The sequence below is a fragment of the Somniosus microcephalus genome, chromosome 14 (assembly GCF_052327205.1).
Source record: "Somniosus microcephalus isolate GS21.2 chromosome 14, FLI_Smic_1.0, whole genome shotgun sequence".
NCBI classification, from domain to species: domain Eukaryota; kingdom Metazoa; phylum Chordata; class Chondrichthyes; order Squaliformes; family Somniosidae; genus Somniosus; species Somniosus microcephalus.
In genome coordinates, this window is record NC_141000.1 from 33142242 (window position 1) to 33155906 (window position 13665).

Sequence of the window (13665 nt, forward strand, 5' to 3'; positions counted from 1 at the left end):
TAGATCGCCACTAAATAAGAGAGTTTGACTTCGACGAACTATTAACAAGTTGTTTATTTACAGGAACAGACTAATTACATCAGGTAAGATGGCTGACTGTAGGAGCACCGTGGTGTAGGTCTTGTCCCAGCGGGGACTCCACGAGGACTGAGTTCGCAGTCCTGTGGAGAGCGTGATGACATCATCGCGTTTGTGTTGTGACGTCATCACGTTCGCGTTCCCTGCGCTTAGGGCATCACCTGATGCGCGTCGTTGCTTCGCTGGCCGTTGAGGCCGAGGTCGCGAGGCCGGGCTGTGCTGGTGCTTGCCGCGGGAGCGGAAGATCGCGTCGCTCCCGTCGGCTGGCCATTGAGCCCGAAGACGCTAGACCGGGCTGTGCCGGCGGCCGTCCTGGAAGGCCGAGTCGGGCCGGCAGCCGCCGCACGCATGTCACGTCATACGTGATGTGACGTCAGTGCGCTAGGGCACGTCTTAAAGGGGCAATGGCCCCAACAGGTAAGTTAAAAGGGCAACGGCCCCAAAAGGTAAGTTAAACATACAGTAAGGTAAGTTAAAGGGAATTATGTGTCTTTATGTAAGGTACAACCGGGGGTACTGCCACCTGGGCCCCCCAGGAATTCGCTTTAACGAAAGTCCAAGGATGAGATGGTCTGACGCTGGTGGTCTCGGCGGTCGTGCTGTCTCGGCTTGGCGAGCGAGTTCCGAAGATGCTGCTCCTGAGGGGATCCGTATGCGCGTCGTGGCGAATAAAATGTATCTGTCAGGCGAAGGACCGTGGAGACATGCAAAACAGCAGGCCTTGTCAGAGTGACGGGCAGGTTGGGCGGACACGGGCGATGACTCTGTTGATGTTGGAACAAGTCCTTGTAATAACGAACTCTGCAGGAACGCCAAACGAACGTTCCAGAAGGACTTGACAGGCGAGGTGAGTGAACTCGCCGACAGGTGAGCGAAACCTTCAGGAGGCTGGAACACGCAGAACGGTGTGTGCCATAGTGCTACGACGTTAACACAACAGAGGGTGAAGAGTTACTGCGTTAACCTGTGATCGGTGAGGCTAGCAACTTTCACGTGGCTGATCGCAGCTGCAGGATGCCCGTTGGACCCGTCCTCGATGTGTGCAGCTTCAGTAGACGTTTGCCTTTGTTAAAGGGAAAACTGGAGAAAGGGCAGCAACGGTCCAGGTTGTTGTTGCTTTCAGGAGGGGTTAACTCTGCCTAGAGGGCGGCAACACTTGTAACAGTTGTAGATTTAGGAGAAAACAGCCGGGAGGGCAGCAGGCCTTTTGTTCACACCGAATCGTGTAGTCAGTAACACAACCAGCAGGCTGAAGGGCTGGTGCAACGTCGGCGGAGAAGGAGTCGTCGTTTTTCACAAGGGATGGGTCCTCGTTTTTCACAAGGGATGGGTCCTCATTTTTCACGAGGGATGGGTCCTCGTGTTTTGCGAGGGATGGGTCCTCGTGCGCGAGGAGTGGGTCCTCGTGTTTCGCGGGGGTGAGCCCTTGTGGTATCCCCGCAGGGCGCGCTCCGATTTTGTGGGCCCGAACATGCTGTACCCCGCGCTTGGAGAGATTTATACTTGCTGTCGCTGTGGACGTAGAGGCGGACGATCCGTGTGGCGGTAGGAAAGACGAGTACGGGGACCGTAAGCAAGTGCGTGGTCGGCACCGCATCGATGTTCTCGTTGAACGGGGCTTCTACCGGTATAAAGCACGAGGGAGACTGTGGCTCCCTGGATTGCGGTAGCGACAGCAAAACGGCTGGTGCTTCCATGGCGTGCTTCTTTTGTGAAAACTGCTCACAAAAAAATGGAGTCCGGTTGAGTTTTGTCCGTGTCAAACGGGATCTGCTCCAGACTGCGCTTACCGTGCGAATACGTTTGCAAAGACGGGGTCGCCTTTGGAGGAATCGGTGTTAGGCGGTTGCTGTTCCATGGTTGTTCGTCGGTTGTGCGTTGGTCGTCCTGTGGGAAGACAAGGTTCAGGCGCGCGTTGCTACCATGAAAATCGTTCACGGATACGGGTTCACCAATTGTAGCGTTGGAATTGATGAGCTCCCGTACTCACGTCGTTGGGTCACCAATGTAGCGTTGGAATTGACGGTTGCCGTTGGTCGTGCTCTACCTCTGTGAAGACGAGGGTCAGGCTGCGCGTTGCTACCGTGAAAATCGTTCACGGATACGGGGTCACCAATTGTAGTGTAGGAATTGATGAGCTCCCGTACTCACATCGCTGGGTCACCAATGTAGCGGTTCATGTAGATCGCCACTAAATAAGAGAGTTTGACTTCGACGAACTATTAACAAGTTGTTTATTTACAGGAACAGACTAATTACATCAGGTAAGATGGCAGGTAAGATGGCTGACTGTAGGAGCACTGTGGTGTAGGTCTTGTCCCAGCGGGGACTCCACGAGGACTGAGTTCGCAGTCCTGTGGAGAGCGTGATGACGTCATCGCGTTTGTGTTGTGACGTCATCACGTTGTTCGCGTTTCCCGCGCTTAGGGCATCACGTGATGCACGTCATTGCGTCGCTGGCCGTTGAGGCCGAGGTCGCGAGACCGGGCTGTGCCGGTGCTTGCCACGGGAGCGGAAGATCGCGTCGCTCCCGTCGGCTGGCCGTTGAAGCCGAAGACGCTAGACCGGGCTGTGCCGGCGGCCGTCCTGGAAGGCCGAGTCGGGCCGGCAGCTGCCGCACGCACGTCACGTCGTACGTGACGTGACGTCAGCGCGCTAGGGCGCGTCTTAAAGGGGCAATGGCCCCAACAGGTAAGTTAAAAGGGCAACAGCTCCAAAAGGTAAGTTAAACATACAGTAAGGTAAGTTAAAGGGAATTATGTGTCTTTATGTAAGGTACAACCGGTGGTACCGCCGCAGTATTCTGTTTGTGGGACCTTGCTGCGTGTATGTTGGCTGCTGCCTTTCCTACGTTACAACAGTGACTCCACTTCAAAAGTAGTTCATTGGCTGTGAAGCTCTTTGGGGCATCCTGAGATTGTGAAAGTCACTACATAAATGCAAGTTTTTCTTTATGTATTCTTCTCTGGGTGTAATGTTAAAGAAAAATTACACTGAACTCATTACAAATTGACAATAGTTTAGGGAAAGAATTTTTCTTTAATTTCACACATAAACAGAGGAAGCACCTTCAGGCACTGAATAGAGCATAGATTTTACAAATGAGGCCTCCTCGCATGGAATTTCACCAATGCAAGGACATATCGAGAATTGGGGTTTGGAAGCCAATGCACCCCATCCAATTTTCTGTCCATTAAAATTAAATGAATGGAAAATCACGGAGGATACACTGACCCTTGGCACTCAAATTCTTGATAGACACTTCCATTGTGTAAATTCTGGACTAGGAGCCCTCATTCAAAAAGTCCACCCTATGTTGTTAGTTGTTCTTGAGATGTGGGTGACAATGACAAAGCCAGCATTTATTGCCTATCCCAAGTTGCCCTGAGAAAGAGGTGGTTTGCCTTCTACTTGAACCGCTATAGATCTTGCGATGATGGTGTTTTCACAATGATGTTAGATAGGGAATTTCAGGACATTGATCCAGTGAAGGTGAACTAACGGTGATATATGTTCAAGTCAGCATGGTGTGTAACTTGGAGTGTCTCAGGCCTGGGAGATGTTGCCCATTTGTGTTAAATGGCTGACTGATGTACTGTTCCAGAAGCTTGCCAATTCACCACAAAATAACAAAAACAGTAAACGTTATGCCATTGCTGGCTTCACAAGGGTGTTGGGTGGTTAGACTATAGGAATAGTCACTGGAGGTCGATTTGAAGGCGTAAGTCAATCCCTCAATATGCAAATTGTCTGCGATGCTCAGAAAAATAATCCAAGATCAATTCATCCATGGCCAATCATGTGTGCCCTGCCTGTGTTGAATTACTTCATCATTCAGAAGAAGTTAAGCCAGAGTTAGCATGGAAGGATTGCAAAAGCCTCCTTTCATTCAGTTAAATGAATCTCTTGTGGTGATAAAATATTTTTTGCATTCTCAGGATGTGGGTGTCGCTGGCAAGGTTGGAATTGATTGCCCATCCCTAGTTGCCCTTGAGAAGGTGATGGTGAGTCACCTTCTTGAACCGCTGCAGTCCATACGGTGAAGGTACTCCCACAGTGCTGTTAGGTAGGGGTTTCAAGATTGTGACACAGCGACAATAAAAGAAAGGCGATATACTTCCAAGTCAGGATGGTGTGTGACTTGGAGGGAAACGTGGAGGTGATGGTGTTCCATGCGCCTGCGGCCCATATCTTTCTAGGTAGTGGAGGTCGCGGGTTTGAGATGTGCTGCCGAAGATGTTTTGGTTCTGTTCAATTTATAACAAATGATCAGGGCTGACAGATAAAGGCATTTATAGGTGTGCCTCTGAAAAGATCTCCCATTTCCTGGAACCTCACTTACAAACATCCCTACCAATTCCACATACAAACAGCCACAGCAATATTCAACTAACATGTCAATAAATGGCTTACCCCAACATTATGTGGTAAAAAATAATTTACGGCTGTGTGATAGCCTATGAATGAATAGTACATTCACATGAAATTCCCCACTATTTTAACAGAGGCATTTACAATGAATGGGTTATCTCTGATTAAACAGCATAGAGAGGAATTTGATCAAGTGCTTCTATTTGTGCCCATCCTAATCCCTTTATGGCAGCAGCAACTCTGGAGAAAGGAACCACATCCAATTGGGTCGTGCAATTCAGGGCATGTGATGGTGGAGGCATCAATGGCATCCCCTGACAGTAATGTGCCCCACTGGCGGATTCTTAAGACATCACTGTGCAAGGCTCAATGCCTTTGAGTTTGTGTGACCCGGCTCACACATTACAGTCAGGTAATGGAACACTGTCTTGTTCCGATGGCCTAACTTCAGCCTGCGGTGTTCTACAGCAGTTGTAGGCAGCTGTTGATGTTGCTAGGAACAGACTAATGAACATCTGTTCTACCAACACTTCCCTTACAGTTGACTGTAGCATCTGTCAGCCGCGACTGCACAGCTGCTTGGAGCACTGACCTCAACCCACCCCCACTCCCTCTCACCCCCACCCTCAACCACCAGCGGACGTAGCCACAGTAAGAGCACTCTAAATGCCGGAGTCACTGTGATTCTATCCAGGCCACCATGTCAATGGTTATTCCCTCTAAGGTGAGCTGTGGTGTAGCCTCTCAATGGTCCAGCACCGCACATTTTTCAGAGGTACAGGCTTGTATCTTAGAGGGGGAGCTATCCGCGCTTCTCACCCTCTGATCTTTCGTACTGTGCACAGCACCAATAGCACTGAGCTACTGAGTGTTACTTCAACGCTCCTACTCTGAAGACTGATCCCCAAGCTGGTGTCTGAGTCCTGCAATACCTGTCATCCACAACTGACTTTTCAATTTGGCTTCAACCAATGTAATTGCTCCTCTGTCTCCCGTGACTCCTCACGTGGTGATGACACAGTAGTGTATGTAACTACAGGTCCCTCAGTACCCATGCTCATGCCAGCTACCGTAATGCAAGTGGTTTGTATTCGTTGTAGTGCTCTTAAACTCCAGCTGGTGCAGATTTAGACAAGCGGTACATAACAAAAGTGTCTATCTTCACAACAGCAACAGTACAGCTAATGTATATTTAATGACATTTACTATGTGACACAATGCATTGGGCTGGATTTTCATTGAGGTGGCATGTAGGAGACGGGACTACAACTTTCGGGGTTGTAGTCCGGCCTCCATCGAGTTGTGACCAACCCACGCGATTTTCACTTGATTGACCTTGTTGAGCCCGCCCAGCGGACTCAGCGGGCCAATTAAGGGCCACCTGGCAACAGGTGACGTCACAGATTGACATTTCATCTGTCAAAAGCTTTTGACAGATGAAATATCAGCGTTTGACAGCTGTTTGAAGCTGTCAAACACTGACAATCTGTACTCCAAGTTAATTCCTTCCTCTCAGGCTTATTTAGAGATCTCTCCAGAACAGAAAGCTGAATGCTGCAACTTTTGACAGCTCGCGGCCATTCTGCTTTCTGTGCCCGTGAGGTGAGGGACTCCCGAGACCTGAAGGAAGGAAGCCTGTAAAGGTAAGTAAATGTAAGTAAAACTTCTTTAAACACTTTACACACACCAAACACACTTACCTCTGCACTCATGCACCCATCACTCACCTGAACACCGGACATCTCGAACCCTCCAAGCCCTTCAGCCCAACGGTCCGCCTCGCTAACTTGGCGTGGTTTGGAGTTGTCGGGAATCCCACACTTCAGCAATAAAAATAGGGATTATGCTAAAAACTGCCTGTTAACTACCTAATAACAGGCAGTTAATTGACACTAATCCCCTTCCCGCCTCGGGGAGGCGGGTCCTGTAGTGTATGTACTTTGCAGAAGGAACTATATTCTGCAGCCCCTGTATACTGCAGTACCAGTAGTGACCACCCCTGTATATAAGCCTGTGTAGTAACTTTGCATAGTAGTTCCAGTTTTGTCTCCACTCAGTAAACACCTGTTGTAACCAACTCCTGCAGTCCGTGTCTCAATTGCACACGGACATAATACATGCAATGAGCAGATCCGAACTTACCTACAGTTCTGCACCACATCATGGGGATCCATCCCTGAAGCGAAGTTGTTAGAGGTCGAGGCCAGAAGGAAGAAAGAAAAAAAAATAAATAAAACAAACAGAAAAAACGGGCGTCGACCGTGGGCAACCGCCTCTGATTCATCGGAGTTGAAGATTTGCAGGAGAGGCTGTCGAGAGCGGGGCTTGGTTATCCTGTCTATGGTGTTCCAGCTAATCGGGCTGGTGGCAGGTAGTACACTGATCCTTCCTGGGCTGCGGCAGGCTAGAGCTCGATCGGGTGGCTTTTCAACGGGGCCGAGCAGCGTTGTCGGAAAGAGGAGAGAGAGAGAGAGGGTGGAGCACACAGGGCGCGGTCGGTGCTACGAAGCCGGGCAGCGTACAGACCCGAGAAGAGGGAGGAAAGTGTCCCGTAGGGTTTGCTCTGACGACGGGAAAATAAAAGAAATTAGAAGCGCAGGAAGCCGCGAGGAGCTGCAGTTTGCCACGGGGACCGCGGAGAGCGGCGTTAGCAGCAGCGCGGGGGGGGAAGTGCGTGAAGACCATAGGGCGTCGCCATCAAGGCATAAAAACGCCAGCAACAGCGCTAGCAGCAGCGGAGAAGTCAGAAAGCGCGGGAGGCGCCATCTTAATCCAGCGGGGAAGAAGGCAAAGCGTGATAGGCGCCATTTTGTTCTAACGGGGAAGAAGTCAAAGCACGGGAGGCGCCATCTTAGATTTCCAAGATGCCGAAGACTGGCAATATCACTGCCTTCGATAATGCAATAGAAGACTGGACCACGTATGTGGAAAGAGTCGAAGTATATTGCAAGGCAAACGAAGTAGCCGATGAGAAAAAGGCATCGGTACTACTAAATGTAATGGGCGCAAGAACGTACGGCATATTGCGGAACCTGATCACTCCAGCCAAACCGATGGCGAAGAGTTTTAATGAAATTGTTGATATCCTACAGGAACACCTAAATCCTACACCGCTGCTGATAGCAGAAAGATTTAAATTCCACAAGAGAAATCAGCATAAAGATGAGAGCAATGCTGATTTCCTTACAGAACTACGCAAGCTATCAAAGCACTGCCAGTTCGGAGCAGGACTGGCAGATACCCTACGGGACAAATTTGTCTGTGGACTCCTGAGTGAAGGAACCCAGAAGAGGTTACTCTCAGAGAAAGAGCTGACGCTAGATAAGGCTTTCAGCGTGGCAGTATCGTACGAAGAAGCAGCAAGGGGAGCTGCGGAAATACAGCAAAAGCCACAGGAATACGGCACCCATGAAATGGCACGGGGATTTGAAAAATGTTATCGCTGTGGCAGAACAACCCATGACCAGAAGGACTGCTGGTCCAAGGACAAAATATGCAGGCAATGCGGAAAGATGGGACACATTGCACGAGTTTGCAGGTCTGGGAAGAAGACTAACGACAACAAAAAGGCTACTAAGGAACAGTACAGGAAAGTACAAAAGATGGCGGACAGTAGTTCCGAAGACCAGAAGAGCGATAGTGAATCCGGGAACAAGAGACTAAGCTGTCTCAAACTTCACAATGTAATCGCAAAAGAGGATCACCGAACCATTTGGGTCACCCTCACAATAGCAGGGTCCCAAGTCAAAATGGAATTGGATACAGGATCAGCCCTGACCGTCATGAATCGATGAGACTACGAGCGGCTATTCTCACACATACCCTTGAAAGAGACATCCATTGTCTTGAAGACGTATACGGGGCAAAAAGTATACCCCAGAGGGAAAATAAGGGTGCCTGTCGAATACAACGGCAAGGAAATACAGAAATTGTATCTGTACATACTGCAAGATGGTGGAGCACCGTTATTGGGATGTGAATGGATCAGAAAGATAAGTTTAGACTGGCACTCCATTCAGGCACTGACTGTGGCTGGTAAAAAGGACGACGACGTCACACCTGGACGATTGTCAAAAATCTTAGCTAACGCTAAAGAGGTATTTCAACAAGAACTGGGAACTCTTAAAGGCGTAACCGCCTCGATAAAAATAGAAGAGAATGCAATTCCCAAGTTTTTCAAAGCAAGACCAGTACCGTACACAATTCGCCCAGCCGTCGAGGCAGAGCTGGAGAATCTGGAGAATGCAGGCGTGTTATCTAAGGTAGACTGGAGCGAGTGGGCGACACCTATCGTTCCTGTCATAAAAAATACGTTAAACAATATGTCTGAGGAGCCAAGGAAGGATCGCATCTGTGGGGACTTCAAGGTGAGGGTGAACCCAGTCCTTCACACAGTACAGTATCCCCTCCCGAGGATAGAAGATATTTTCGCCTCACTATCTGGAGGGAAGCGTTTTACAAAAATTGACCTAGCACAAGCATATTTGCAGATAGAGGTTGAAGAATCCTCTAGGAAGTATCTCACGATAAACACTCACAAAGGTCTTTACCAGTATAATCGACTGGTATTCGGAGTAGCATCAGTTCCGGCGATATGGCAAAGAGCGATGGAACAAGTCCTGCAAGGGATTCCGGGGACTCAGTGTTACTTGGGCGACATCCTAGTGATATACCTATCAATTCGTCCAATAAAAAGCGACGAGTTAGGAACGTAACTAAAGGTTTTTATTGACTAAATAACAGAGCCCACCCTCATGGGTGATCGGGTCCAACAAGGAGGAATACCAGCCAGTCGACTACCTTTATACCTGGGCAGGTAGGTGGAGCCATGGGCGGAGTCGGAGGTGGTCAGCCCAGGTATAACAGCGCGACAAGAGGCGACCTCGTATCGTGATACAACAGTGATAACGGTGATAACAATACAACAGTGATAACTATAGTGTAACGATAAAAGTGGTTTACCACATTCACCCCTTGTTTAGATTTGAGTCCGGCGGGGTGAAGTGTACTACCAGTTCTGGTATGTCAGTCTGTCTGGAGGCCTCGTAAGCCTCTCCGATCGTCGCAGCGGCGGTGCTGCATTATCCGGTGTTAGTGCTGGTGTCTGCGTGGTCGGCGAAGGCTCGTGGGGTTCCGGCATGCCGTCTACCTGGGCTGGAATTGGGGGGGTGGTGGGGGGGGGTAAAGGTGGTGTCTCCGGAGTGCCCGAGGGTGCGAGGTCTCGTAAGGAGACAGTGTCCTCCCGCCCGTCTGGGTAAGCCACGTAGGCGTACTGGGGGTTGGCGTGCAGGAGGTTCACCCTCTCGACCAGGGGGTCTGTTTTATGGGCCCTCACGTGCTTTCGCAGCAAGACGGGCCCCGGAGAGGTCAGCCAGGTTGGTAGAGTGGTTCCCGTAGTCGACTTCCTGGGGAAAACAAACATTCGTTCATGGGGGGTGGCGTTAACGGCAGTGCAAAGTAGTGACCGGATGGAGTGCAGCGCTGTCGGGAGGACTTCCTGCCAGCGGGAGGTTGGGAGGCCCTTAGACTTTAAGGCTAAGAGGACGGCCTTCCATACCGTCGCGTTCTCTCTTTCCACCTGGCCGTTCCCTCGGGGGTTGTAGCTGGTGGTCCTACTTGCTGCAATACCTCTCGCTAGTAGGAACTGACGGAGTTCCTCGCTCATGAAAGAGGAGCCCCGGTCACTATGTATATAGTTTGGGAACCCGAACAAGGCGAAGAGGTCGTTCAGGCATTTAATGACCGTGGTACTGGTCATGTCTGGGCAGGGGAAGGCAAAGGGGAAACGGGAGTACTCATCAACAATGTTGAGGAAGTACACATTACGGTCAGAGGACGGGAGGGGCCCCTTAAAGTCGATGCTCAGGCGCTCGAAGGGGCGGGTGGCCTTGATCAGGCTTGCTCTGTCCGGCCTAAAGAAGTGCGGTTTGCACTCGGCACAGGTCTGGCAGTTCCTGGTTATGGTCCTGACCTCCTCGATGGAGTAGGGCAGGTTGCGGGCCTTAATGAAGTGGTAAAGTCTGGTGACCCCGGGGTGGCAGAGGTCGTTGTGGAGGGTCTGAAGTCTATCACTTTGCGCGCTGGCGCATGTAATTCGTGACAGAGCATCGGGGGGTTCGTTCAGCTTACCTGGCCGGTACAAGATATCATAATCGTAGGTGGAGAGCTCGATTCTCCACCTCAAGATCTTGTCATTCTTGATTTTGCCCCTCAGCTTGTTATTAAACATAAAAGCGACCGAACGTTGGTCGGTAAGGAGGGTAAATCGTTTGCCTGCCAGGTAGTGCCTCCAGCGTCGTACCGCCTCCACAATCGCCTGGGCCTCCTTCTCGACCGACGAGTGTCGGATCTCAGGGCCCTGTAGGGTCCTTGAGAAGAAGGCCACCGGTCTCCCCTCCTGGTTAAGGGTGGCGGCTAGGGCGAAGTCGGATGCATCGCTCTCGACTTGGAAGGGGATGGACTCATCCACTGCGTGCATAGTGGCCTTGGCAATGTCTCCCTTAATGAGGGAGAAGGCTGCGCACGCTTCCTCCGTAAGGGGGAAGGATGTGGACTTCATGAGGGGTCTGGCTTTGTCCGCATAATTGGGCACCCATTGGGCATAGTAGGCGAAGAGCCCCAGGGTTCTCTTAAGTGCCTTAGGGCAGTGGGGGAGGGGTAGCTCCATGAGGGGGCGCATTCTTTCGGGGTCGGGGCCGATGAGTCCGTTCTCTACTACACAGCCAAGGATGGCAAGGCGCGAGGTGTTAAACACACATTTCTCCTTATTGTAGGTGAGGTTCAGCCGTTGGGCTGTACGGAGGAATTTCTCCAGATTCACGTCGTGGTCCTGCCGGTCGCGGCCGCAGATGGTGACGTTATCTAGGTAGGGGAATGTGGCCTGCAGTCCGTTCTGGTCAACCATCCGGTCCATCTCCCTTTGGAAGACCGAGACCCCGTTGGTGACACTGAAGGGGACCCTAAGGAAGTGGTATAGGCGCCCATTCGCCTCGAAGGCGGTGTACTGGCGGTCCTCGGGGTGGATAGGGAGTTGGTGGTAGGCCGACTTAAGGTCGATGGTCGAGAATACGCGGTATTGTGCAATCTGATTGACCATGTCAGATATGCGGGGAAGGGGGTATGCGTCCAGCTGGGTGTATCTGTTTATGGTCTGGCTGTAGTCGATGACCAGGCGATTTTTATCGCCGGTCTTAACGACCACGACCTGGGCACGCCAGGGGCTGTTGCTCCCCTCGATGATGCCCTCCTTCAGGAGACGCTGCACCTCAGAGCTAATGAAAGCTCTGTCCCCAGCGCTGTACCGCCTGCTCTTGGTAGCGACGGGTTTGCAGTCGGGGGTGAGGTTAGCGAACAGGGAAGGTGGCGGCACCTTGAGGGTGGATAGGCTGCAGGTGTTACGCGGTGGGCGGTTTAACCTTCACTGGTTGTCGACTGTGAGTGGGGGGAGGGGTCCACCGTATGCTAGGGTTACACTTTGGAGGTGGGATTGGAAGTCCAGCCCTAGTAGGACGGCAGCGCAGAGCTGGGGGAGGACGAGGAGTTTAAAGTTTTTATACTCTGTACCCTTAACCGACAAGGTCACAGCACAGTAGCCGCTAATGTCCGTGGCGTGGGACCTCGATGCCATCGAGATTCGGTTGCGCGTTGGCAGGACAGGGAGGGAGTAGTGGCTCACCGTGTCTGGGTGGATGAAGCTCTCCGTGCTTCCGCTGTCGAACAGGCAGGTCGTGGCGTGGCCGTTTACTTTGATGTCCATCATCGACTTGGACAGGTGGTGTGGGCGGGCTTGATCCAGAGTGACGGAGGCTAGTGTGTAGGTAAGCGAGTCGTTGTCGTCTGCGGGCGAGGCGGTCGTCGGGTCCGGGGGCCCGGTGGCAGTCGGGCGTGGTGGGTAAAATGGCGTCTCCCACGAGGTAGGACAAAATGGCGGAGAAGATGGCTGCCCCCATAACTCACATGAGGCACTATTGGGGTCGGTTGCCTTGATCAAAGATGGCCGCCCCCATGACTCATGTGTGGGGATACTGGCCTCAGTTGCCGTGAAAGAAGATGGCCGCCCCCACAGTTCGCATGAGGCACTGCTGGCCTCTGAAGATCCGCTCCTGCAGGCCTTAGAGAAGTGGCCTTTCTTCCTGCAGGTTGAGCAGGTAGAGTTCCTGGCTGGGCAGCGCGACCTCGGGTGCCTCTCCTGGCCGCAAAAGAAGCAGCCGGCGGCCCGATCGCGGGTGCCCGATGTCGGAGCCGGTACCGGGGTGGCGGGCCCGGTCGGGTCCGGGACGCCGACGCTGAGGTAGGTCCCGGGGGCGGCGCTGCGAAGGGTATTGCGGTAGGGGTCGGGCCCGAGTCCCAGGGTCGCGAGCAGTACCTGGAAAACGCCTCCTGGTCCTGATGGGCCACCTCCAGGGAGAGAGCGAGGGCTTCAGCTTTGTCCAGGTCGAGGTCTTTAGCTTCAAGCAGTCTTTGCCGTGAGTATTCGGACCGTAGGCCTTTCACAAAGGCATCGCGGATATTATCTTCCGTATTTTCAACAGCCGTCACCGCTTTAAAGTCACAGTTCCTGCCGAGTGCTCTTAGCGCCCGTAAAAATTCAGCTACAGACTCTCCTGGCTGTTGCGGGCAGGATCTTAGGAGGTGCCTGGTGTACATGTAATTTACCGGGCTGCGGTACTGCTGTTTCAGTAGGTTGATAGCGGCCTCGTATGTAGTCGTATCCTGGATGAGTGCGTATACTCTCGGGCTCGCTTGGGCGTTCAGAAGTCTTAGTTTGGATCTCTGCGGGGCGCCGGATTCTTCCAGGTAGGATTCGAAGCAGTCCAGCCAGTGTTTGAAGTTGAGGGCTGAGTTTGCTGCCTGTGGGTTTAGATCCAGGTACGGTGGTTTGAGGGCTTGCAGCCAAGCCGGCTGGTGTGGCTGGTGTAGCCCGGTGTCTGAAAGCTGCTGTGGCTGTGCTTCTGGGAGGGCTTCTGGCTGGCCAGTAGTAGACATCTTTAAAATTTAGTCAATAAAATTGATATACCTATCAATTCGTCCAATAAAAAGCGACGAGTTAGGAACGTAACTAAAGCTTTTTATTGACTAAATAACAGAGCCCACCCTCGTGGGTGATCGGGTCCAACAAGGAGGAATACCAGCCAGTCGACTACCTTTATACCTGGGCAGGTAGGTGGAGCCATGGGCGGAGTCGGAGGTGGTCAGCCCAGGTATAACAGCGCGACA